Source organism: Apodemus sylvaticus, chromosome 2 (assembly GCF_947179515.1).
Source record: "Apodemus sylvaticus chromosome 2, mApoSyl1.1, whole genome shotgun sequence".
NCBI lineage: Eukaryota > Metazoa > Chordata > Mammalia > Rodentia > Muridae > Apodemus > Apodemus sylvaticus.
The window spans coordinates 81,439,758-81,465,328 of record NC_067473.1 but is presented as its reverse complement, the minus strand read 5'-3'; the positions used below and the strand labels follow the sequence as shown (position 1 = coordinate 81,465,328).

The window sequence follows — 25,571 nt, the reverse complement described above, 5'->3', positions numbered from 1 at the left end:
TAAACTTAGAATCACTTATAATGTGTCAGTGTTGCATTATTGAAAAGAAATTATTAAGCACTTCTACTTGGTGTAATTTATCCAAGAGTGAACCCAGATTTGGTGTCTGCCCCCCTCATCTCCTATTGTTGCCTGTCTGTTGTATAAGTCTGAATCTAGCCTGCCTGAATGCTGTCTTGTGGATCTATCTGTTCCTGGCTCTGTTTTTGTGCACATGAGTGTGCCTATGGCTGAGCCTGTAACAAAGGGCTTTGCTCTCTCCTTTGATTGAACAGCACAGAAAGTATCATACAAGAGAAAGAATAAGGAATAGTTTACAAAATTTTAAAAGAGATTAAGTCACTGATTCTAACTGACCCAAACAGACCCAAATAATAAATACTATTATAATCATCATTGTTTATCAAGCAATATTCATATGTTGCAGCCAACATTTATGATGGATATTGATGATATAAAGCTGCTTTCACTTTATGTTCTGTTTTCAGCAAATGACTATCATGAAGTACAAGCACATATGAATCACTCTGTGAGACAGGGGTATGCAAGAGTACCAAACTTAAGATCACAGCCATACTTTAGCTTATATTGGAAAAGTTGATTACATGGGAAATCCAAGGCGAGTAAGGTTGGTTGCTATATTTTTTCTCTCAAAAACTCATTAAACAACAGTTTGAGTATATAGTAAGCCATTCTTAAGTCTTAACCTCAAGATGTATTATTAATTCTGGTTGTAATATCCAGCAAAAACTTCCAGTCTCATTGAATGTAAGAGATATTTTTATTATATTATCACACATTATTATGTTGATATTGACATCTTTTGGTGTGGTGGCTTTAATAGTGCCAGTCCTTGGGCCAAGCATAATCAAACCACCACATTTGTCTAATTCAATTCTACACTTATAACATCATTTACACAGGTGTTCACCTTTCACACTTAGCTGACATGTTTGATGTGTTTTCAGACTGGACTGTCAATAAATACTGCAAAATAGCCTTCCCAAATCTAAATATTGCAGAAGAATCAGACAGCTTGATAGTGACTTGTAATTCCTAGAGGAGGGCACTCTTTTGGATAGACAGCTTCATAGATACAGGTGGTACTACCCAACATGTGGAGCTGGTCCCTCTGCACTGAAGCAGGATGTCTGTGATGTTCAGCTGTAATTCTTTATATCTAGTGCTAGCCTGTCTTCTGCATATCAATAAAAAGATCCCCTATTTATCCAAAAAACTGCCTGCTGTGTATCTACTCATGGAGCCCTGTGATGTGACTGGTGATGAGAGATGTCTAAATTTTCTGCTCTGCCTTTGCATATCCTGGGTGGGGATGAAGGGCACAGCTGTGACTCATTTGTACATTTCTCTTTTATCCTTAGGGTCTAAGTCACAGAACTGTCTGTGGAACTCCCTCATTGATGGGCTCACTGGGAATGTTAAGGAGAAGCCACGGCCAACAATTGTCCAGGACACCCGACCTCCAGAAGAAATTTTGGCAGATGAATTGCCACAGCTGGATAGCCCAGAAGCTTTGGTGAAGACATCCTTCAGGTTTGGTGGATGAGAATCCAGTTTGTTCCTTCTTAAAGGTTTTGAGAGCTGTCTCAGTCCATTTGGATGCCTACTCAGGAGTCAGCAAATGACTGTTTCTATGTACTGTATGAATTAGCAATGATGAAAGATTTTTGGTGAAGGATTTTAATACTAACTGGACTCCCATGTAACGTTCATGAATGTAGTGAATATCCAGTCTATGGTTTATTTCTGTTAGTAGTTCATTGGTATTGGCATTTCAGTGCTGAGGTTTAGGACTCAGTGATGTCAGCAGCTTGAATTGGGTTAATGATACTTTTGCTTCAAATAATGCAATATAATGCATTATTATGTAAAATAATGTGTAATAATGCATTTGGATAAAAGCACAGAGATAAAGCATGTGGTGGGGTTCATTCAGCCCTGTATCTTTTTTGTCCCTTGCTTGGGAGAGGTTTCTACTTGTGAGAGATATAAGTTGTATCACTAAGGCAAATGAAATGCAATCTTGTGTTGTTCTTCAGATGGCTGGCTGCTCTGCTCCTGGTCCCTTCATCTGGCATCTCCCTGGAAAGGACTTTTTCATTTTCTTTTAACTGTATGCTCCATTTTCATTACATCTCTATTATTTTCTTTTCCATTATAATAAAAGTTAATCTGGTTGTGAATGTGTTATGAAAATGAGATTTATGTTTTTATGAATGGAGCTTGCAACATCCAGTGCCATTGTCTCACTGATATTGAGATTTCATAATTCTTCCAATTTCCTTTTCTCCCTTCCTTTCTGTACAGTAACTTTACTGACCCTACTTTTCTGGACTCAATAAACTGTTCTATTCTCCAAATGGCAAGTGGAACATATAAACTTCACTCTAGGCAACTCTTAGACTCCAGGAAATGTTTTTTAAATGAGCTATCTTTTACATAGATGTAGTGTGTATAACGGCTTAGTTAGAACCATTTCATTGTGTGCAGGTTCTTATGTAGACTGAATTATAGATGAGTCTGAACAGAAATGTGAATAGGAGTTTTGTTTGGATTTCTTTATGCAACAGGATGGCTACACTGGGGAGACAAGAACTGTAGGCAAAAATTTTTCTTCTTCCCATAAAGGGGTTAGTTATTGCATCTTGAGGTTTTTGAAATAAAGATAAGCTCTCTCTGTGAACCTGCATTTTTCTGCAAATGACAGTAGTAAAGTGTGGATGTTGACTGGCTTTCTTAGTTTGTGTAATCTTGCCCTGGAGCCTGACTCCTCATATACGGTGTATCCATAACCAGTTCCTCCATCTGAAAAGAGGCTCAATGTCTTTTATAATTGTCAACTGAAGAGTTACTTGCACAGGACCGTCTGATTTGTGTGTCATCTTCATTACCATTACCCATTCTTAGAGTTCCTTGAGCTTTTAAAAAGTAAGTGTATAATGATTGAAGGCTTTTTTCTTTTTAACCTGATTTGCTGGTGTAGTCTGGGCCAACATCTTCATTTTGAAAGAGACTAAGGGATAAATTATTAAGGTGGGAACTTAATTTTGGTACCTTGTATAACTTGGCATAGTAGCCAAGAGGAGGCACAATTATTCTACCTTTGTATCAGTTGAGGCTAGAAATTCATTGGTATTAGCCAATCATTTTCTGGTGTTCTGAGTGCTCTTATGCAACCATTCTTCCAAGGATGGTTGACTGCTGTGGGAATGTGAAGGAGGAACAACTTGTGCAGTTGTTACTTTTGAATATCGGGATCAGTTGTGAGATTTTTCTTTTTTGCATATAACTTGTCAAGCAAACTCAAAATACTGTTTATCAATAGTAATTAATTAGTATCTGGTTACCCTGTTGGTAATGCTAGGTTTTTTTTGCTTTTATTCTTTTTATTTTATTTTTTTGAGATCAGAATATAATTACGTCCCTTTCCTCCCTCTAACCCCTCCCATACACTTTATCTCTTGAAAATGTATGGCCTCTGTTTTCATTAACTATTATTTCAAGCATTTTCAGGATTCGGGACCTCTTCTTCCTTCTTCTTGGGAGTCATTTAATATGTGAATTGTGTCTTAGGTATCCAGAGTTTCTGAGTTAATATCCACTTATCAGTGACTGTATTCTATGTGTGTACTTTTGTGACTGGGTTACCTCACATAGGATGATATTTTCCAGATCCAACCATTTGCCTAAGGAGTTCATGAATTCATTGTTTTTAATTGCCGAGTAATATTCCATTGTGTAAATATATCACATTTTCTGTATGCATTCCTCCAATGAGGGACATCTGGGTTCTTTCCAGCTTCTGGCCATTATAAATAGGGCTGCTATGAACATAGTGGAGCATGTGTCCTTATTTCATGCTGGGGATCCTCTGGGTATATGCCCAGGAGTGGTATTGCAGGGTTCTCTGGAAGTGTTACGTCCACTTTTCTGAGGAATAGCCAGACTGATTTCCAGAGTGGTTGTACGAACTTCCATTCCCACCAACAGTGGAGAAGTGTTCCTCTTTCTCCACATCCTCGCCAACATCTACTGTCTCCTGAGTTTTTAATCTTAGCCATTCTAACTGGTATAAGGTGAAATCTCAGGGTTGTTTTGATTTGCATTTCCCTAATGACTAATGATGTTGAACATTTCTTAAGGTGCTTCTCAGCCATTCAAAGTTCTTCATGTGAAAATTCTTTGTTTAGCTTTGTACCCCATTTTTAATAGGATTATTTGGCTCTCTGGTGTCTAGCTTCTTGAGTTCTTTGTATATATTGGATATTAGCTCTCTGTCGGATGTAGGATTGGTGAAGATCCTTTCCCAATTTGTTGGTTGCCCTTTTGTCCTTTTGACAGTGTCCTTTGCCTTACAGAAACTTTGTAATTTTATGAGGTCCCATTTGTCAATTCTTGGTCTTAGAGCATAAGCTATTGGTGTTCTGTTCAAGAAATTTTCCCCTGTGCCCTTGTCCTCAAGGGTCTTCCCAAGTTTCTTTTCTATTAGTTTCAGTATGTAAGGTTTTATGTGGAGGTCCTTGATCCACTTGGAGTTGAGCTTAGTACAAGGAGATAAGAATGGATCAATTTGCATTCTTCTGTAAGCTGACCTCCAGTTGAATCATCACCATTTGTTGAAAAGGGATCTTTTTTCCACTGGATGGTTTCAGCTCCATTGTCAAAGTTCAAGTGAGCATAGCTGTGTGTTCATTTCTGGGTCTTCAATCCTATTCCATTGATCTACCTGCCCGTCACTGTACCAATACCATGCAGTTTTTAACACTATTGCTCTGTAGTGCTGCTTGAGGTCTGGGATACTGATTCCCCCAGAAGTTCTTTTACTGTTGAGAATAGTTTTAGCTATCCTGTTTTTTTTTTTTTTTTTTTTGTTATTCTAGATGAATTTGAGAATTGATCTTTCTAACCCTATGAAGAACTGAGTTGGGATTTTGATGGGGATTGTGTTGAATTTGTATATTGCTTTTGGCAAGATGGCCATTTTAACTATATTAATCCTGTCAATCCACGAGCATGGAAGAGTTTTCTATTTTCTGAGCTCTTCTTCGATTTCCTTCTTCAGAGACCTGAAGTTCTTCTCATACAGATCTTTCACTTGTTTGGTTAGAGTCACCCCAAGATACGTTATATTGTTTGTGGCTATGGTGAAGGGTGTCATTTCCCTAATTTCTTTCTCAGCCTGCTTATCCTTTGAGTATAGAAAGGCTACTGATTTGCTAGAGTTGATTTTATAACAAGCCACTTTGCTGAAGTTGTTTATTAGCTGTAGGAATTCTCTGTTGGAGTTTTTTGGGTCCTTAAGTATACTATCATATCATCTGCAAATAGTGATAGTTTGACTTCTTCCTTTCTAATTTGTATCCCTTTGAACTCTGTATGTTGTCTAATTGCTCTAGCTAGAACTTCAAGTACTATATTAAAAAGATATGGAGAGAGGGGACAGCCTTGTCTAGTCCCTGATTTTAGTGGGATTGCTTCAAGTTTCTCTCCATTTAGCTTGATGTTTGCTACCAGTTTGCTATATATTGCTTTTACTATGTTTAGGTATGGGCCTTGAATTCCTGTTCTTTCTAAGACTTTTAGCATGAAAGGATGCTGAATTTTGTCAAAAGATTTTTCAGCATTTGATGAAATGGCCATGTGGTTTTTTAATTTGAGTTTGTTTATGTAGTGGATCGCATTGATGGATTTCCATATATTGAACCATCCCTGCATCCCTGGGATGAAGCCTACTTGATTATGGTGAATAATCATTTTGATGTGTTCTTGGATTCAGTTGGCAAGAATTTTATTGAGAATTTTTGGTTGATATTCACAAGGGATATTGGCCTGTAGTTCTCCTTCTTTGTTGGATCTTTGTGTGGTTTTGGGATCAGCGTAATTGTGGCTTCATAGAACGAACGAGTTGGGTAGTGTTCCTTTTGTTTCTATTTTGTGGAATAATTTGAGGAGTATTGGTGCTAGGTCTACTTTGAAAGTCTGATAGAATTCTTCACTAAAGCCATCTGGTCTTGTGCTTTTTTTTGGTTGGGAGACTTTCTCTGACCTCTTTTATTTCTTTATAGGTTATGGGACTGTTTAGTTGATCTATTTGATCCTGATTTAATTTTGGTATTTGGTATCTGTCTAGGAAACTGTCCAGTTCCTCCAGATTCTCCAGTTGTGTTGAGTATAGACTTTTGTAGTAGGATCTGATGATTTTTTGAATTTCCTCAGTTTCTGTTGTTATATCTCCCTTTTAATTTCTAATTTTGTTAAATTGGATACGGTCTCTGTGCTCTTTGGTTAGTCTGGCTAAGGGTTTAATATATCTTGTTGATTTTTTCAAAGAACCAGCTCCTGGTTTTGTTGATTCTTTGCATGGTTCTCTTTGTTTCTACTTGATTGATTTCAGCCCTGAGTTTGATGGTTTCCTGTCTTATTCTCCTCCTGGGTGAATTAGCATCTTTTTGTTCCAGGGCTTTCAGTTGTGCAATTAAGCTTCCAGTGTATGCTCTCTCCATTTTCTTTTTGGAGGCACTCAGGGCTATGAGTTTTCCTCTTAGCACTGCTTTCATTAGTCCCATAGATTTGGGTATGTTGTGCCTTCATTTTCTTTTAAGTTCTAAAATGTCTTTGATTTCTTTATTTCTTCTTTGACCAAGGTATCACTGAGTAGAATGTTGTTCAGCCTCCATGTGTATGTGGGTTTTCTGATGTTTTGGTTGCTATTGAAGACCACTCTTATTCCATAGTGATCTGATAGAATACATGTGATTATTTTAATCTTCTTATATTTGTTGAGGTCTGTGTTGTGACCAATTATATGGTCGATTTTTGAGAAGGTACCATGAGGTACTGAGAAAAAGGTATATTCTTTTGCTTTAAGATGAAATGTTCTATGTATATATCTTTTAAATCCAGTTGGTCCAATGCTTTCATTAGTTTCACTGTGTCTCTGTTTAGCAGTTTCTCTGTTTTCTTGATCTGTCCATTGAGGAGAGTGGAATGTTGAAGTTGCCCACAATTATGGTACAGTGTATGCTTTGAGCTTTAGTAAAGTTTTTTTTAATGAATGAGGGTGCCCTTGCATTTGGAGCATAAATGTTCAGAATTGAGAGTTCTTCTTGGTGTATTTTTCCTTTGACCAGTAATAAGTGTCCTTCCGTGTCTCTTTTGATGACTTTAGGTTGAAAGTCAGTTTTATCTGATATTAGGATGGCTACTCTGGCTTGTTTCCTAAGACCATTTGCTTGTAAAATTGTCTTCCAGCCTTTTACTCTGAGGTAGTGTTTGTCTTTGGCCCTGAGGTATGTTTCCTGTAAGCAGCAAAATGTAGGGTCCTGTTTATGTATCTGGTCTGTTAGTCTATGTCTTTTTATTGGGGAATTGAGTCCACTGATGTTAAGAGATATTAAGGAGTAGTGATTATTACTTCCTGTTGTTTTTTATGTTATTTTTATATTTGTGTGGTTATCTTCTTTTGAGCTTGATGAAAGAAGTTTATTATTTTGCTTTTTCCGGGGTATAGTTTCCCTCCTTGTATTGGTGTTTTCCCCCTATTATCCTTTGTAGGGCTGGGTTTGTGGAAAGATATTGTGTAAATTTGGTTTTATCATGGAATATCTTGTTTTCTCCATCTATGGTGATTGAGAGTTTTGCTGGCTATAGTAATCTTAGCTGGCATTTGTGTTCTCTTAGAGTCTTCATGAGATCTGCCCAGAATCTTCTAGCTTTCATGGTCTCTGGTGAGAAGTGTGGTATAATTCTAATCGGTCTTCCTTTATATGTTACTTGGCCTTTTTCTCTTACTGCTCTTAACATTCTTTGTTTAGTGCATTTGGGGTTTTGATTATTATGTGACAGGAAGTATTTCTGTTCTGGTTTAGCCTGTTTGGAGTTCTGTAGGCTTCTTGTATGTTCATGGGCAACTCTCTCTTTAGGTTAGGGAAGTTTTCTCCAATCATTTTGTTGAAGATATTTGCTGCCTTTTACTTGTAAATCTTCACTCTCATCTCTACCTATAATCCTTAGGTTTGGTCTTCTCATTGTGTCCTGGATTTCCTGGATGTTCTGGGATACAAGCTTTTTGCATTTTGCATTTTCTTTGACTGTTGAGTCCATGGTTTCTACGGTATCTTCTGCATTTGAGATTCTCTTTTCCATCTCTTGTATTCTGTTGTTGATGTTTGTGTTTATGGCCCCTGATTTCTTCCCAAGGTTTTCTATCTCCAAAGTTGTCTCCCTTTGTGATTTCTTAGTTGTTTCTACTTCTGTTTTTAGATCCTAGATGGTTTTGCCCAGTTCCTTAACTTGTTTGTTTGTATTTTCTTGTATTTCTTTAATATATTTTTGTGTTTCCCCTTTCATGACTTCTGCCTGTTGACCAAATTTCTCCTGCTTTTCTTTAAATGATTCTTGCATTTCCTCTTTATTGGCTTTTGTCTGTTAACCCATATTCTCCTGAATTTCTTTAAGTGATTTTTGTGTTTGCATTGTAAGGGCTTCTAACTTATTCATGTTCCCCTGTATTTCTTTAAGAGATTTGTTTATGTCTTTCTTGTGTTCCTCTAACAGCATCATGACCAGTGATTTTAAATCCAAATCTTGTTTTTCTGGTGTGTTGGAATATCCAGGACTTGCTGTTGTTGGAGAACTGGGTTCAGATGCTGCCATATTGCCTTGATTTATGTTAGTAACGTTCCTGCATTTGCCTTTTGCCACCTGGTTATCTCTGATGTTAGTCCTATTGTCAGTGGCTTGTGCTTGAACCTCCTGTGGGCGTGGTTGATCTGCCTGTGCCAAGATGGTGGCTGGTGACCTCAGACTGTGGGACTCAGTCTAACCATGGGGCTTCCTACAGGTCAGATGGTCCCCGCAGGATACTGCAGGTCAAATGGGCTCCTCAGGATACATGCCTAGGCAGCTGTAGGCAGCCTGTCTCCCTGGTGGGGAGGAACCCAGGTAGGCTGTGTCCTGGGCAATCCTTCACTCTAGTGCCCTCTGCATACCTGGTTGATCTGCCTGTGCCCAGATGGTGGCTGGCAACCTCGGACCATGGGGTTCCGTCTAACCGTGGGACTCCCTGCTGGTCAGGCGGTTTCCTGGCTGAGTTCCTGGAGCCAAGATAGTGGCTCTCTTTCCAGCTTCTGGCTACTACAAATAGGGCTGCTATGAACATAGTGGAGCATGTGTCCTTACTGCATGCTGAAGAATCCTCTGGGTATATGCCCAGGAGTGGTATAGCAGGGTCGTCAGGAAGTGTCATGCCCAGTTTTCTGAGGATCCGCCAGACTGATTTCCAAAGTGGTTACACTATCTTGCAATCCCACCAGCAGTGGAGGAGTGTTCCTCTTTCTCCACATCCTCGCCAACACCTGCTGTCTCCTGAGTTTTTGACCTTAGCCATTCTGACTGGTGTGAGGTGAAATCTCAAGGTTGTTTTGATTTTATAGATCAATTTTAAATAATACTTGTTGGAGTATATGTACCATGGAAACCTGAGACTTGTTGATTCAAAATGTCTGTGACTTAGGAAAAAAAACTATCACATGTATATTCACATAGTTTTTGAACTTCTGGGAAACAGGTACAGTTGGGAGTTTTCACCTGAGGTCCTGTGTGTCTTGTATGCTGAGATGACGCTCATAATGCCCAGAAACTGTCAACACCTATCCTCCCAAGAACTTTGTATTGTCATTACTGTTGAGTGCTTCAGGACAAGTGATGGCTTTGATTGCTAGCTTCTTGTTCTCCTTTTAAAAATCTACAGCCATGAAATATGGTTACCAACCCTTATTATCAAACAAGATCCAAACTATAATGGCAATTATGTTCCAAGTCCTCAAGAATACCTCCGTGTTCTTCGACTCCTCTTAGACGCTCCATGTTTCTGTCAGTTTGAGTATCAGATATAATCCTGCTCTGTTTTTCATCACCTGCCAGGAAGATGGGGTATTGCGTATGATCTCATAAACTTATTAGATGATCCCACCAAATCTGCATGTCCTCTTCACAGTGTTTTTATTGTCCCCTGCTGTCACCTAGCCTCATATGGCATTATATACTTTTTTCTTCGGCATGCCCAAATTAAGAAGATACTCGAAAGGAAGGGGCCAGTTGCTCACTTCCACCTTTCCCTGAGGTTTTCTACATCTTTTCAAGTAGGTATAAGCAAATATACACAAAGTAACTTCAGGAAAAAGTGAGCATCTGTTTGACAGTGGAATAATTTAATTCAAATAGTTTTTTCCTAGACCAAAAGGATGGTGTGCTGAATGGCTAGATTCTATTTTTCATCCCAAAAGATAGGAAGAGTTCATACATCTATGAATAGTATGGATTTTTCAGAAACTTTTCATAAGTTTGTATGTTTTGGTCTTTCTCAGGCTCATTGATACAATAACAAATATCATCATACTGTCAGGCATGGCTCTCATGTAGAAGAAACTTAAAATATAGAATTGATGTTATAGAGGATTTGCTAATAGACTTGCTTACAGGACATTAAGTCATACCAAATAGATTTTATCTAAGGGAGCACTAAATACAACAAAGATAAATAGTCTGCTAGCCAAGCATGTTAGAGATAAGCAATATTTAGGTTGCTGGGATGCAAATTTTCATCAGGATTGACCAGCCATTAGGTTCCATTCTCCTAACAAAAGGAGACGCACATGACTTACAACCAGCCATTAGATCCATTTATCTATCAGAGAACATGCCTGTAATGGACAACTCACAGGTGGCAATGCAGGGTGGCAACCATCATTAAATTCTGGTCTACCAGAAAGCCCCTGGTGCTCTTCTTAAGAAAAGCATAGTTGTGTGCTGGTACACACCTTTAATCCCAGCACTCAGGATGCTGGATTCCCTGATGAGCACTTTATCTGTAATTTGCCTCTTACTAGGCAATCGTGGGCTCATCTATGGCCTTTAAACCTTAGCAAAGTAAATATTATTATCCAGGCCGCACATGTCAAGAAATTGAGAAATTGAGAGACCAAAGCACATGTCCAAAGTTATCATCAGGCAACAGAGCTAAAGAACTGAAATAATAGCCTCCTACCTACCCCAACTGCTGGCTCAGGCCAAGACCTCTCTACCATTTCCACCTACCACATCACCATGACATTCACATCCCTGGAACTGTAATGAATTAAGATAATGTGATTAGTGGTATTAATCTGAGAGTGATCTGTGAATATACACATTGATGTAATGCAGACACTACCCTTCTCCATGGCAGGAAGTGCTTTTCTAGAAAAGAGTTGTGCTTTCAACTCACCTGGATAACTCTTCTGGATAGAAGTCTTTCCAGGCACTTCCCCTCAAACTTTATGTCTGAAAGGATTCTTTGAGGAATTCTGTTAAATGAACATCTTGGTTTAGATGTAAGTCTGAGTTTCCAATAATCTCCAGGAGATGGGGTGGCCTGAGGACCATCTTTTCAGTGGTAAGGCCTGGAATATCGCAAGCATGAATTTGTAATGTGTAGTTCTTAACCTATGTGGAGCCCTTTTACCCAGTTTCCTCATTTTCTGAACAGAAACACAAGCTTCAGAGATTACTGTTAGGATTAAGTGGGTTAAAGAGGCTAACAACCTCCAATTCCTTCTTTTCCAAGAAGTCCAAACACAGTTCCAGGTTTCATTGGTCCTTTATACCCAAGCCCTTTCTTCTGTCCCTGGGTCCTAAGGATGTGTGCCCTGTAGGTGCTTTGAGTAAGACTAGATGCTGAGCCAACATTGTGAGCAGCCTGGAGTTCCCCTGTGTACCAGTCATCTCAGTTGATCACCTTGAACTGTGACTGCTTGGGTGGGTGGAGTAGCTTTGGATAGCTTTGCTTTTGGAAGAGGAAGACATTACTCCCCAGAGTCACAGCAGGCTTGATGGCCTTCTTCTCCCACTTAGAAGGTCTGTATTTGGGTTCTGGCATTTATTTCCTAGATTCTGTCCATAGGAAATTAAGCATATGTTCTCAAGAGGAGAGAGATCTCCATGGAGCACACACTTCAATGTGGGAGGAGTGTAAGGCCTCAGATGCCATTGGATGCTTGTGTTTTCCATTCCATATTAAATCATCAAGCCTCTCATTTTGGCATCTGGCAGTCATTTTTCCACCTGGGCCTCCTGCCAAGAAGTCAGTATCTGACTTGATTACTTTCAGGAAGTGTGCAGTGTAGTTGATGGTGGGCATGGCATGTGGCTGAGTCCCTGGGGGTTCCAACCTCATCCCAGATGAGTCATGGGTTAGTGTGTCCAGTTAGTTCATGGGAAGGCTGGCTGCACAGACTTCTCTTATCATGTGTGGCTACCTATAGGGGCTTCCAAACACATTTACTTTCCTGATTTAGTGTTGCCTTCAGGGAATTTCTGTTTCTCTATGGTCTTCAATAACCCAAAGCGTCTTCCTCAAGTTTACCAAGAAGGAATGTAAGGGGAGGAATTTGAGGATTTTAAAACATTTTTATTCATCTATAACATTTTCTTGGGTCAGAATAACAAATTTCATTATGATTTCTTTGCATATGTATCATGCCTTTATTCTCATTTTGTTTTCCTGCCTCTGTTCTCTGTCCTCCAGCTGGTTCCCATTCTTCCACCAATTAGTTCCTCCTTCTGCTTCCAGTTAATGTGTTACACTGCCACCTTCTCCTCTAAGAGCCACCTTTTTACACCTGTAACCTGCATATGCACACGTACATATAAATATGTGCATATGTGCACACACATCTGCACACACACAATTTTAAATCTAGGATCCCCATGGGAGAGACTTGAAGATCAGAGAAGTGTTTATAGTGATGTTGGTTTGCTGGGAAGGTATTATGTAGGTCTCTTTCTCTAATGACATCTTTAGAGACTGATTTTTCTCGTTAAAGTTGGGAAAATGTGGATATAGCACTCACTGTTGCCCTGGCATTCTTCTTGGTCCTTTTACTGGGAGTTTTGGAAAGAAGGACCTTGTTTATTATGGCCATGGATTTAGCTGTCAAATCTCTTACTACAGGAACATGCTTACACCACGACCCTGTTATTCTGTGAGGAACAACTGGCCTGGTGATGGCTAAGGTTACTGAGCATGGCAGAGACAGTGAATCTATCTGCAGATGCTAATCTTTATGATGAGGGCTTGATTTAAGGCTTCCTTAGTGAGCTTGGGGAGGTTCCTTTGGTATAGCACAGAAGCTAAATCATCTCCATCTATCTTTCCTTCTCTCCTTTGCTGGGAGTCAAATCCCCTTCCTGGTTTCACCCATATTCTTCAGCTCCTTTCACATTGTCTCCCCTGATACATTTCTTGTGTGTTTAATTCTGACTTTAAAAAGTATCCAGCCATGCTGGTATCCTCTCCTGGACCACTCTGTCACTTACAGCTCAGTGCTTTGGGCACAGCTTCAAGGCTATGATCCTAGGAATTCTGGCCCAGGCTGCATATTTAGTTTTATATTTCATATGAGGGACTGTTGCTTCCCATTGGCTGTAGTATTATTACTAGACTGAAACTTGCCTCAATTTCTTATACTCTTATTGCTTACAGGAGACTTTAGAAGCATTGGACTAAAACAACAAGAACAACAAAAGAACATAAAAGAGGAGAATTTAAAATTATACTGAAAGAATGACTATTTCCTTTATCCGAGTCATGCATACATATATGTGCATGCCTTGATTCCAGCCATGGGACCTGTCTCTAACCCTCTCTTGCCTAGAGTGTGTGTTCTTATTCAAACCAGGGCACATTCTCTTTGAACTGCAGAAACAGAGCTAGCTAATAGGGCAGCCTTCTCTTTTTGAGTTTCTCTTCCTTCCCTAATATAAGAGCTGTATAATTTCAGGCTCTGGGAGTATAATTTCATTATCTCCTTGACATCAGGGGATTTCCTGGTTGAGAGATAGGATGTTGGTACAAATTCTGTTGGAGGTATCCTGTGGATTGCAGAAGCCCTCCAACACACAGGTGCTTCTTAGAACTCAGCTTGCTAAGGCTCGTACCCAGATTCCTTTCTTGCTAAACATGTTTGATGTTATTTATTAAAAGATAGAACATTTATTCTTGCTTGCTAGTAGAGGATGAGAACTACTTTACAGAAATTATACTTTATAGATTGACATCACAGTGTGAGAGAGACCTGTGTAGCACGATTACAGTTTTCTTAGCACCCTAGAATGTGAAGAAAATGTTGCTTTCAAGGTTTCTTTTTAATTGGCCAGAACTTCCTCTAGAGTTCCTTACTTTACTGGGAACTAAGGGGGTGCAGTTGAAGCTTCTGTGAGCTTTACGTTTCGATAGTGCCCCCCATAATTTGGGTCCCTTGCCCCATTCTCCTCCTCCACTCCCGTACTGAGATGAGGTTTTGCTACGTCAGCCTTGGGACTCAGTATGTTGGCCTCAAGTTTCTGATGTCTTGCTTCAGCTTTCTGAGTGTGCTGGGATTATAGGTATGCCTCATCATGTCTGGTTAACATTAGGTTCTTGAAGTAAGATGCTCAAGTGTTTGGACTTGACTAGTGGGTCTGGTTATGAATCTCCTATGGTTCTTGACCAAATGGTCCAGTCTTCAGCCATGGCTACAGCTGTTCCTATGATAGCAACACTAGCTGACTCTCCATTCAGGAGCCTAGGTGATGCCTCAGGTTTGACTGATGATGTCAGGCAATTCTGGCACTTGTTCAAACTACACCAAGTCTACAGGACAACATAAAAAAGCTAAACTTTGCTCTTTTTGGTCACTTACCAGCTGTTGCAATTCTGTTGGCATGGGGCCTCCAGACAAGGGGCAGGTATCTATCTCTCCAGAGAAGGGAAGAAAGAAGACCTTCAACTGTCGCTTTCTTTTTCAGTCAGGTTGCCAGTGTCTCCTCAGTACCTCAGAAAGAGGCTGACTATGGTTTCCCACTTCTTCTGTGTTACTTGCTGCCTTTCCCTTTCCAGCACCAGGCCTGGGGCTAAGTCACACTGGTGGATGCATGGGTAAACAAACAGATTGGTTTGATGATTTGGGACCCTGGCCCTGGGAAAAAACTCAAAAATACCATATGTTAGTGCCAATAGCTTTCTGTATCTTTTTTTGGATGTATATGTATGCTGAAATTGAGGTTTTTTTTTTTTAATGAAGAGAATAAACCCCTTTAAATCTGTGTCTTGTGAAATGAAAATATGGCTATCACTTGACTGGCTCTTGAAGTCTGTCCTCTGCATCAGGATATCTAGTCAGGTTGTTAACATTGTAATAATGTGACAAAATGCTTTAAGTAATAGAAATGCTAGTTCCAGCAGCATTATGGCAAGCTGTTTGACTAACTAGAAGAAAAAAGCAGGATCCCTCTTAGGGCCTTTCTACATCAATTGTGATTTTGCCCTCCTCCACAGTGGCATCCTGTCTTGGTACAGGAGATACAGGCAGTGAACTGGACTAGTGTCTGGTGTGCCCTACTCTCCCAGCCTCATGTGGATCTGTGAACACATCTGTGAATTGCACTTAGCTGATCCATGGATGGATCCACTCTGTATTGTCCTAAAGGGTAGAGCAAAGCAAACAATTTGGGACAGAGTCAGGAAAATGGTATGGGTTAAAGGAGTTGTTGGACTTGTGTCTAAGGTATAGAAAAGGGAGGCTGATAAAGTCTAGGGACAGCCAAGAGAAGGTTGTAAAGGTAAAGTAAGCAAGGGTAGCAGGGTCTTGTGTTATTAGGGAAGGAGTGTAGAGCACAGAGGAAGCCTGCCTGAGTGAGGGAAATCTTGAATGTATATTGCTGACACAGGTCCCCATTTCCTCAGCCACAAAGGAATGGAAAAATCTTTCTGGGTGAGACTCAGGGGATGGTGTAGCCTTCCTTGAAGTTCTGAGTGGGAACAAGTAAACAGTATATAACAAAATGAGCAATGGTAGCTTCCTCCTTCCAGATGTTTATAGTATGATTCTGTTCACTTATACTCTTCCTATCAAAACCAGATAACCCTGTCTACAGTGCTGTATATAACATGTGAACTTTCCAGTGTGTTATATTAGGTAGTGTGTCTCCATCAGAGTAGGCATAGCCCACCTGACTCTGGCTTTTCTGTGTGTCCATGTGTCTGTTGTTTCTTTAGTGTCAATAGTCCTTTTATTAATTCCCTTGCCATCCCTGATTGGGGTTTCAGGATTAAGCTTTGAGGGACTGGTGCAGCAAAAGAATTCCAGTTTTATTCAATGGGTGAACATTTTTGTTGTTTTTTGAGATCATTGTGGAGGCAGAATAGAGACTGTAATTCTTCCCAGGCTACAGACTTAGGAATTAAATTTATCCTATACATGTAGCTTCAAAATATAGGTTTTCTAGGCAGTAATGGAGATATAAAATAATCCTAGATCTGGTCACCTGTAGGTTACATGGTACCTAGAGGAGATGCAGAGATGGATTTAGGTAGAAACCAATGGTATCCCTCCATAGATTAGAGCAGTGTTGACAGTTTGAATTTTTCTAAATGCAGTGGTAGTTAATAGTCATCGACTAGACCTTCCCATCACACTTAGTCTGCTATGGTTCCCTGGTTATTGATTACTGTTAAATGTGGCAAAAAGTGTATTTGGAAGGCTGAACAGTCTTTAGGCTTCAGGAACATTAGGTTGGAGCTCTGCTGCTTGTGGCAGACCTGCAGACATACATGTTTGTTTAGACAGCGCTTATAACCTAAGTTCAGGTAGGAAGGAACAAGTATTTGAAGGCAGAGGTACATAAACATCTCCAAGGAGTGAGTGGTATCCTTTCTGAAGGAACAAAGAAGCTGTGACTCAGACAGCCACCTTGGCCTGGGGAACAAAGACTGTAGAAGTGTAGATTAGCCCATTGTTCTCATGTAATGGAAACAGCTCACATTTTGAATAAAAACAGTATGTGCAGGGAGGGGGGGTAGTGAGTTGTAATTGTTTAACTATGCATTTGTATAATGGTTTGCTATTTTTTTTATAAAAATTGAATTTGTTTTTAAAAACTTTTGCACATGTCTGCAACACAGACTGACCACTCTCAACCCCACCCCTACCACCTGGTTTGCTCCCCTCCCCTTCCATGTTTATGACTATCCCTTTAAGACATACTTCCTGGCCCCCCTTCTGCAGTGTTCTCTGGGCCTTAGGCAGGGTTATATGCATGTTCTGTGCAGGGCTGGGCCCACAGCCACTACTTGTTTTTTGCATCGTGTGGCCATAAATTGCTTCCTTCACCACCAGAAGGTGGTTAGTCAAGGCTTCTCTGACTAACACTGGAGCAGCTTTTGTCTACGGGCCTAAACATAGATATTTGTAGGACAGTTTGTGGCTTTGTCAATTTTGCTCATCATCAATAATAAGCTCCCTACTGGGGTCAATAACCTCCCCAGACTTCAGCTGGTGGTCTGGCCAACACTGCCAAGTGTGAGTCACCACCACCTTCCCCATAGAGTATCTCTCAGATCCAGTCAGAGAATGGTTGGTTATCCCTACCACAATCAAACCACTATTGCTCAGATATCTTGTCTGGAAGATTGGGTTTCTCATTCATAGAGTTCACTGCTTGAATGGACAAGACTGATCATGTCTTTTCTCCTGAAGCAGCCCACTCGGCACCCTCTGTCCTTTACTGGTAGCCAGCTTGGAAGGAATTTCCAGCTCAGTGCCAGTTTCTTTTTGCTATAGCTTACAGTCAAGTATGATAGGCCTTCCATAATACGACCTCGTTCTCTAGTGATGGTAGGCAGCCAAGAAGATTGACAGGAGCTTGCATTGTCTGTGCCCATGTGTTCCATATGTTGCTGAATCTCCTAGGGCAGTGTGTCATCTAGTGATAAAAATTAACACTGGGCTAACCTGTATATAAGAAATCCTTCTATATTTGTTTTTCAAAAAATGTTTTGACACTATTTAAAATTCTACAAACACTGCAAGACTGATGAAATCAAGTGTTGTCTATGTTCCTCTTGGTGCTGCCTTTTGTCATGTGGTGTTTGTCTTAGATCCATCATCTTCGTCCATCTGTCTCTGGCTCCTGAACCATATGACCCTAGGATATAGAGAGTATTACCTTTCAGTTTTAACTTTATCTCCTCAGGAAAAAAAAACTAATATCTTAGAGGAAACTTGCACAATCAGGGGCTTCACTATTGATATAGTTCTAGATCCTCATATACACTCCATGTGTATTTCACCAGATGCTCCAGTGGTATCTTTTAAATAAATCCTGATTTTCTTTGATCTCGGCTTCCTTCTAGATGTGTCCATCACCTTACTTGTGTCTCTTTGGAATCCTTCAATCCTGTAAACAGGTGTTCATCTTTCCTTTGTCTCTCATGATGCTGACATTATGATAGTTTATTTTAATTATCTGTACATGTATATCTGTATGTGAGTAGGCACAGCTGAGTTTAGATGGTTGTGAGTTACCTGATGCAGTACTGGTAACTGAATTCAGGTCCTCTGAAAAGAGCAGAAAGTGTTCTTACTGCTGAGGTATTGCTCCAGTGCCATCACACTGATATTTTGAGGCGACCTACCTCTGTTTCTTGTCTATGTTCCTTGTTTGAAATATTCCTCAAGTTGGGTTTGCCTGGTTATGGTCATCCCTTTCATCAGGTATCCTGCATATATGATGCTGTGTGTTTTGTTAGCATCGTACGTGGAGGGAAGTAGTTGTTTGCTCTTTTACTCATATCAAGGACTTCAACTTCAACTACTTGATTAAGGCATCTTCACCTTATTTGTTCATGACTTTCATTCATAACTAAATTATCTTTGAGGAGTACTTTTTCTCAATAAAAAGTGGGGGGGGGGCTGGAGAGATGGCTCAGCGGTTAAGAGCACTGACTGCTCTTCCAGAGGTCCTGAGTTCAAATCCTAGCCACCACATAGTGGTTTATAGCCACCACATGGTGGTTTACAACCATTACAACCATAATGAGACCTGACACCCTTTTCTGGTGTGTCTGAAGACAGCTACAGTGAACTTGCACATATAATAATAAATAATTTTTTTTAAAAAAGTACACAAGGGTTCAAACACTATCTGATGAGATCTGTTGGAATCAATGTCAATTTCTATCTTTTTGTCTATTCACTCTCTGTTTACTAAAGGACATTTAGCTGCTTCTTCTCTTCATTTTAGTATCAGTATAGACTTTGGATTTTTCTTTTCTCACTATTTTCTTTATTTAGTCTTCTTAGAGGCTATTTTTAAAGTACATATACTTTATATAAAGAGAGATCAAGCAGAGGAAGGCAAGTGTCTTTGATGAGTATGGGTATCACATGTGGCTTTGGTAAATATATCACATGTGGCTCTGGTAAGTATGGGTATCACATGTGGCTTTGGTGAATGTGGGTACCACATGTGGCTTTGGTGAGTATGGGTACCACATGTGACTTGGGTGAGTGTGGGTAACATTATTGGCTTTGGTGAATGTGGGTACCACATGTGGCTTGGGTGAGTGTGGGTATCACATGTGGCTTTGGTAAGTGTGGATAACATTATTGGCTTTGGTGAATGTGGGTACCACATGTGGCTTTGGTAAGTGTGGGTACCACATGTGGCTTGGATGAAGTATGGGTACCATGGGTAGCTTTGGCAGGTGCTGTGTAATTCATAGGCACATGTGATTTAGCAGCAGCATCCCACTTTATTTATTTATTTTTTTGGAAGATGAAGATGCACATCTGGAATCTGTGTTGAATGAGAAAATTAGCTTTATTCTGACTAGACATCTATATTTAGATATTCCTCAACAGTGGGCAAATTTCAGTACCATTGACCTATCCTTTGTATCTCTCTCCTATCCTTTTCATCTTAACTCATGATCTATACATTACATAGGACAGTAGTACCAGCTGACTTGACTTGGGTTGAGGGTTAAGTATTTTCCTACTTGTATATTTCTATGTTATAACAAGCTTTTTAATCATCATAACTTCTTCTATTAGGCAATGAAGCACAAAGACATTCGCTTCTTTAGGATCATGATACCCATTGATCTTGGATTCAGAGTGAGGTAGTTTTGGCTCTAGAACCACGCTTGGCCATGGGTCACATTGCCTCCCTGAAGGCACACTGAGATAGTGGTTTGGTGTTATGGTTTAGTTTTTGTTATGTTCCAGATCTTCATTTGGGGATCCTGCTTCCTACCTTCTTTCTTACAAACCCCATTTAATGCTGGGTGCCAGGATAAATCTGTTTGCTTTGTTTCCTATCATTTCTGGGAGCCCAGTGTCACGTAGTAATGGTGACAAGGTGCCTTGGGCCTGAGCACCTTACTGATCAGCATTCCCAGACTATTAGCTTAGGGATGAGGATTCAGCTGTGGGGACATAGAGGTACGGAGTAAAGGTATATTGCCACCAGTGGTGAGCTACTGTCTTTTACTTCTGGACCTTCTGTGTACAACCTGCTGCCCAGAGACCCTTATCTGCAATGCTCTCTACTGGTCACAGTGTGAAATATGGGGGTGCAATAGAGAGTGATTACAATCACTTCACTAAAAGATGAAAAAATAAAGTTAGTTTAGAGCCTCATCTCCATTAATTGAAATTTTGCCACTAATTGATTAAGTTTGGCTTTGCAAGGAGAGAGAGAGAGAGAGAGAGAGAGAGAGAGAGAGAGAGAGAGAGAGAGAGAGAGAGAGGAACACCCTTAAGGAACAGCACAGCATATAAATTGCTAACACAATGGATTACTTCTCATATAATCAGCAGTGAATGTAATTTGTCTTTCCCCACTTAGAAGCCTTGCCTTTGACTATACCTTGTGGTATCTGTCCATTCAGATCCATTATTGTCCTTGTGTTTCAGCAGTTCTAAACTGGGGCGACTTATGAGCACTTCAACCAGCATCCTGCTGAAACTCAGCTTGTGTGTATTACAAGATTCTTTGACCCAGCTGCTAGGTGGCAGGACTGAGGCCTGTACCAGGATCTGATCTTCTCTGGCTTCCCTTTCTCCTATGTCCACATCACCATAGTGTGCACTGCTGTTACTAGGTGCCATTCTTTAAAGGACCCCAAAAGCCTTTCCTAACCATGATCACCAGATTCAGAACCCACTGCCTGCTCCTCAAAGAGCACAGTATATCTAGGGCAGGTGTCTGGAGTTTTCAAAAGGTCACACCCGGATGACTCTCCCACCTCTTGAGATGCCATATGTCCATACTGTTTTAGATATCTGAAGTGTTACCAAATGTCCCTTATGTCACTTTTCTCCAAAAGCCAATTCAACAGAATGTGGGCAAATTACGTTTTCTTTTGAGAATGTGTTATGTGGATACTTCCAAAAGCCTGTGAGGCACTGATTATTTTTACTTACTACTTAATGGCTGCCCCATTCTGTTGCTCTGTGGGTTGGCTAAAGTATTGCTTCACAAGTCCTTTTTTTCATCTTTTTCAAAATAGTATTTTGCTATAAAACAATATTATCACCTTCGTAGAACACTTGGTAAATAGAGAAAACATCCTACATATGACCTCTGCTATCATTCCGGCCTCATTGCTGGAGTTTTACCATCTATACCTATTCTTTAATTATGGTATGAATACATTGGATCCAAACATTTTCACTGAAGATTTAAATCTTCAGTGAGGAGGGTCCCAGACACCAGAGAAACATGAGGCTCCCAGCACCCAATGGGATTGACTTTAGCTTTAATGTGCAGAGCCAGAGGAGACAGAACCTGTGGAGACCGCCTCCAGTAGATAGGCATGGTCCCTGGTAGAGGGATGGGGTCACCCACCCATCTCAAAGTTTTTTTAATTCAGAAATTCCAAAGAAAGAACTGGGACTAAAAGAAAATGGAACAGAGACTGAAAGAAGGACCAACCGGGGACTGTTCCACCTGGGGATCCATCATGTCTGCAGATACCAAACCCAACACTGATGCCGTGGTCAAGAGACGCTTGTGAACAGGAACCAAGTGTGGCAGTTCCTGGGGAGGTCTGGCCAGAAACTGACTAATGAAGAGGCAGATGCTTGGAGCCAACCATCAGACTGATTTCAGGGAATCTGGTTGTGGAGCTGGCAGAAGGACTAGAGGATCAGTGGGGGATTGCAACCCCATTGGAAGAACAACATAGGCTGGCCTGACCACCCAGTTCTCCTACAGAGTAGACCACCAACCAAGGAGTGTACAGGGAGGGATCCATAGCTCCAGATACATATGTAGCAGAGGATGGTCTTGCCTGACAGCAGTGGGAGGGGAGACCGTTGGTCCCAGGGAGATTTGATGCCCCAGAGTAGGGTGATGCTGGAGCAGTGGGGCAGGAGGGTGTGGGAGGGTGAGGGAGCGCTGTGATACAGGCAAAAGGGAGTGAGGAGGGCAGATGTGGGATGTGGGTGGCTGAGGGGTAACCAGGAAGTGGTATGTTATTTGAGATGTAAATGAGTGGAATGATTAATAATAATAAAAAGTAAAAAATAATAAAATATTCAGTGACTCTTGAATATTTTTCCATGTTGCCACATTTTGTGCATTGTCACATGTGTGTTTGTGTGACTTTAATTTTACCTATCTCTGTTGCTGGACATTTAATTTGTCCTGAGTTTTTCCTGCTTATACATTCGCTATGATAAAACTTTATGTGCATATAGATAACATAGCATTAAATTATTAGTCTAAGAGTAGATCATGGAAATTTTGGCTCAAAGTATACCTAACTTCCAGAAAACTATGCTACAGAAAAGAATAGTGATTCATAAACAACCTTATAATCCTAGACAAATCCTACCTCTTTGCTATTGAAATGACAGGAAATCCCCTGTCAGGGGCAGCTGACTTTCACCCCTTGGATTTTGAACGCTAAAACTTATCTTCTTCTGGAGTGGACTATTAGGACTTTTTTTTGACAGGTGGCTGTTTCATTAAATCAGAAAGTGCCTGTGCTGGCCTTGTGTATATCTGTTGCTGGCTGACATCCTACTCATAGTGGCATGAATACTTTTTTCTTTGTTCCTTGTAAGAAGAGGTATAATTTTTCTTCTGTTCCAGCAAAACAAAGCTCAGTATCATTCGTGACCTGCTCAAGGATACCTAGTTAAGAGCCTGCAGAGGCTGGATGTGGCAGCACATGCCCTTTAATGCCAGCACTCGGGAGGCAGAGGCAGGTGGATTTCTATGAAGTCCACCTTGGAGGCTATCAAGGATTACACAGTGAGACACTGCCTCTAAGCAAGCAAGCAAGCAAACAAAGGTGTAGAGCAAGAATGAAATCTCTATCATGTGCCTTCAAACTTCTGTCATTTGTGTTTCAATCTACTCCCTACTAAGAAGCAGACCAAGAATCAAGACCCATATGTGATCAAGCACACAGCTCACTTGCTCCAAGCATGAGTTATTATGTGTAAGCTGGATGACAAACTAGTTCTTACATTGAAGACATGAATGTCTTTCATTGCAAATAGAGATCACTAAAACAAAAATGGAAACTGTGGTTCTAGTGGTCATAAGTCTACAGTTTCGATGCAGCCTCTGCTCTGCTTATGTTTTAAAAACAGGGACAGTTCGGTCTTTTTGTTTTAATTACTTATTTTTTTACACTACATATTTTATTTCCCTCCCCTGCCCCGTCCACCCTCTGACTGTTCTACCTAGTCCAGATCCCCCTGTCTCCACATGGAAGTCCTCACCCCCACCTCACTTGACCTCTAAACTCTCTGGTGCCTCCAGTCTCTTTAGGATTAGGTGCATCGTCTCTGTATGAATACAGATCAGGCAGTCCTCTACCATATGTGCGTTGGGAGCCTCATATCAGCTGTTTGATGGTCCAGTGTTTAAGAGATCTTGGGGGTCCAGATTGAGACTGTTGGTCTTCCTACAGGATTGCCCTTCTCCTTGGCTTCTTTTAGTCTTCCCTAATTCAACAAGAGTCAGCTGCTTCTGTCCATTGATTGGGTGTAAATATCTGCATCTGACTCTTTCAGCTGCTTGTTGAGACTTCCAGAGTGCGGTCATGCTAGGTCCCTTTTGTGAGCACTCCATAGTCACAGTAATAGTGTCAGGCCTTGGGACCTCCCCTTGAGCTGGGTCCCACTTTAGGCCTGTCACTAGACCTTCTTTTCCTCAGGCTCCTCTCCATTTCCATCCCTGTAATTCTTTCAGACAGGAACAATTATGGGCCAGAGTTATGACTGTGGGATGGCCTCCCCTTTCCCTCTTTTGATGTCCTGTCTTTATGCTGGAGGTGGGCTCTATAATTTCCCTCTCCCTACTGTCAGGCATTATATCTAAGATCTCCCCTTTGAGTTCTGAGAGTCTCTTACCTCCCATGTCTCTGGTACATTTTTGAGCCCCCCCCCAACCTCCTATCTCCCGAGGTTGCCTGTTTCCATTCTTTCTGCTGGCCCTCAGGGCTCCTGTCTTTTCCCTCACCCAAAACCAGATCAGGCTCCCCTCTCCCCCCTACTTCCCTCCACCCTGTCCACTTGTCCATGCAGGTCCCTCCCTCCCTCTCCATTTGTGATTGCTTTCTTCTCCCTCCCAACTGGGACTGAGGAAGCCTCACTTGGGGACTTCTGCTTATTGACCTTTTTGAGTTCTGTGGACTGATTCTTGGGTATTTTTTGTTTTCCTGACTAACATCTACTTATTAGTTATTACATGCCATGCATGTCCTTTTGGGTCTGAGTTACCTCACTTAGGATAATATTTTCTAGTTCCATCCATTTGCCTGCAAAACTCAGGATGTCTATATTTTTTTTAGCCTGGATATTTTCTTTATTTACATTTCAAATGTTATCCCCTTTCCTGGTGTCTCCCACTGAAAACAGCCTATCATATCCCCCTTCCCCCTGCTCACCAACCCATCCACTCCTGCTTCCCTGTGTAAATGAACCAAATTTTCTGTATCCATTCTTTTGTTGTGGAATATCTATCTGGGTTGTTTCCAGCTTCTGGCTATCACAAATAAGGCCTCTATGAACATAGTGGAACATGTACCCCTGTGGCATGGTGGGGCATCTTTTGGGTATATTCCCAAGAGTGGTATAGCTGGGTCTTTAGGTAGATCTATTTCTAATTTTTGAGGAACCTCCAGATTGATTTACAGAGTGGTTGTACCAGTTTGCAATCCCACCAGCAATGGAGGAGAGTTCCTCTTCCTCTACATTCTCTCCAACACGTGTTGTCACCTGTGGTTTTGATCTTGGCCATTCTTATTGGTGTAAGGCAGAATCTCAGGGTTGTTTTGATTTGCATTTCCCTGATCACTAAGGTCTTTGACCATATCTTTAGGTGGTGCTTCTCAGCCATTTGAGATTCCTCAGTTGTGAAATCTTGCTTTAGTTCTATAACCCCATTTTTTGATTGGGTTGTTTGGTTTTTTGGTGATTAGTTTCTTGAGTTCTTTATATATTTTGGATATTAGCCCTCTATCAGATGCATGATTAGTGAAGATTTTTTTCCCAATATGTAGGTTGCCAATTTGTCTTATTGACTATGTCCTTTGCCTTACAGAAGCTTCCCAGTTTCGTGAGGTCCCATTTATCGATTCTTGATCTTAGAGCATTAGCCACTGGAGTTCTGTTTAGGAAATTCCCACTATGCCAATGAGTTCAAGGCTCTTTCTTACTTTCTCTTCT

The 25,571-nt window shown here is 40.7% G+C and overlaps 1 protein-coding gene across 1 annotated transcript in view; it reads left to right on the top strand.

Annotated features, from left to right (window-relative positions):
* Nucleotides 1-1,388: 1,388 nt before the first annotated feature.
* Pde1c (phosphodiesterase 1C) overlaps nucleotides 1,389-25,571 on the top strand; it is a 321,799-nt gene continuing 297,616 nt past the window's right edge. Inside the window, exon 1 of the mRNA XM_052173784.1 lies at nucleotides 1,389-1,554. The gene's annotated coding sequence lies outside the window, so the exon portion shown is untranslated. The remainder of the gene's footprint in view (nucleotides 1,555-25,571) is intronic.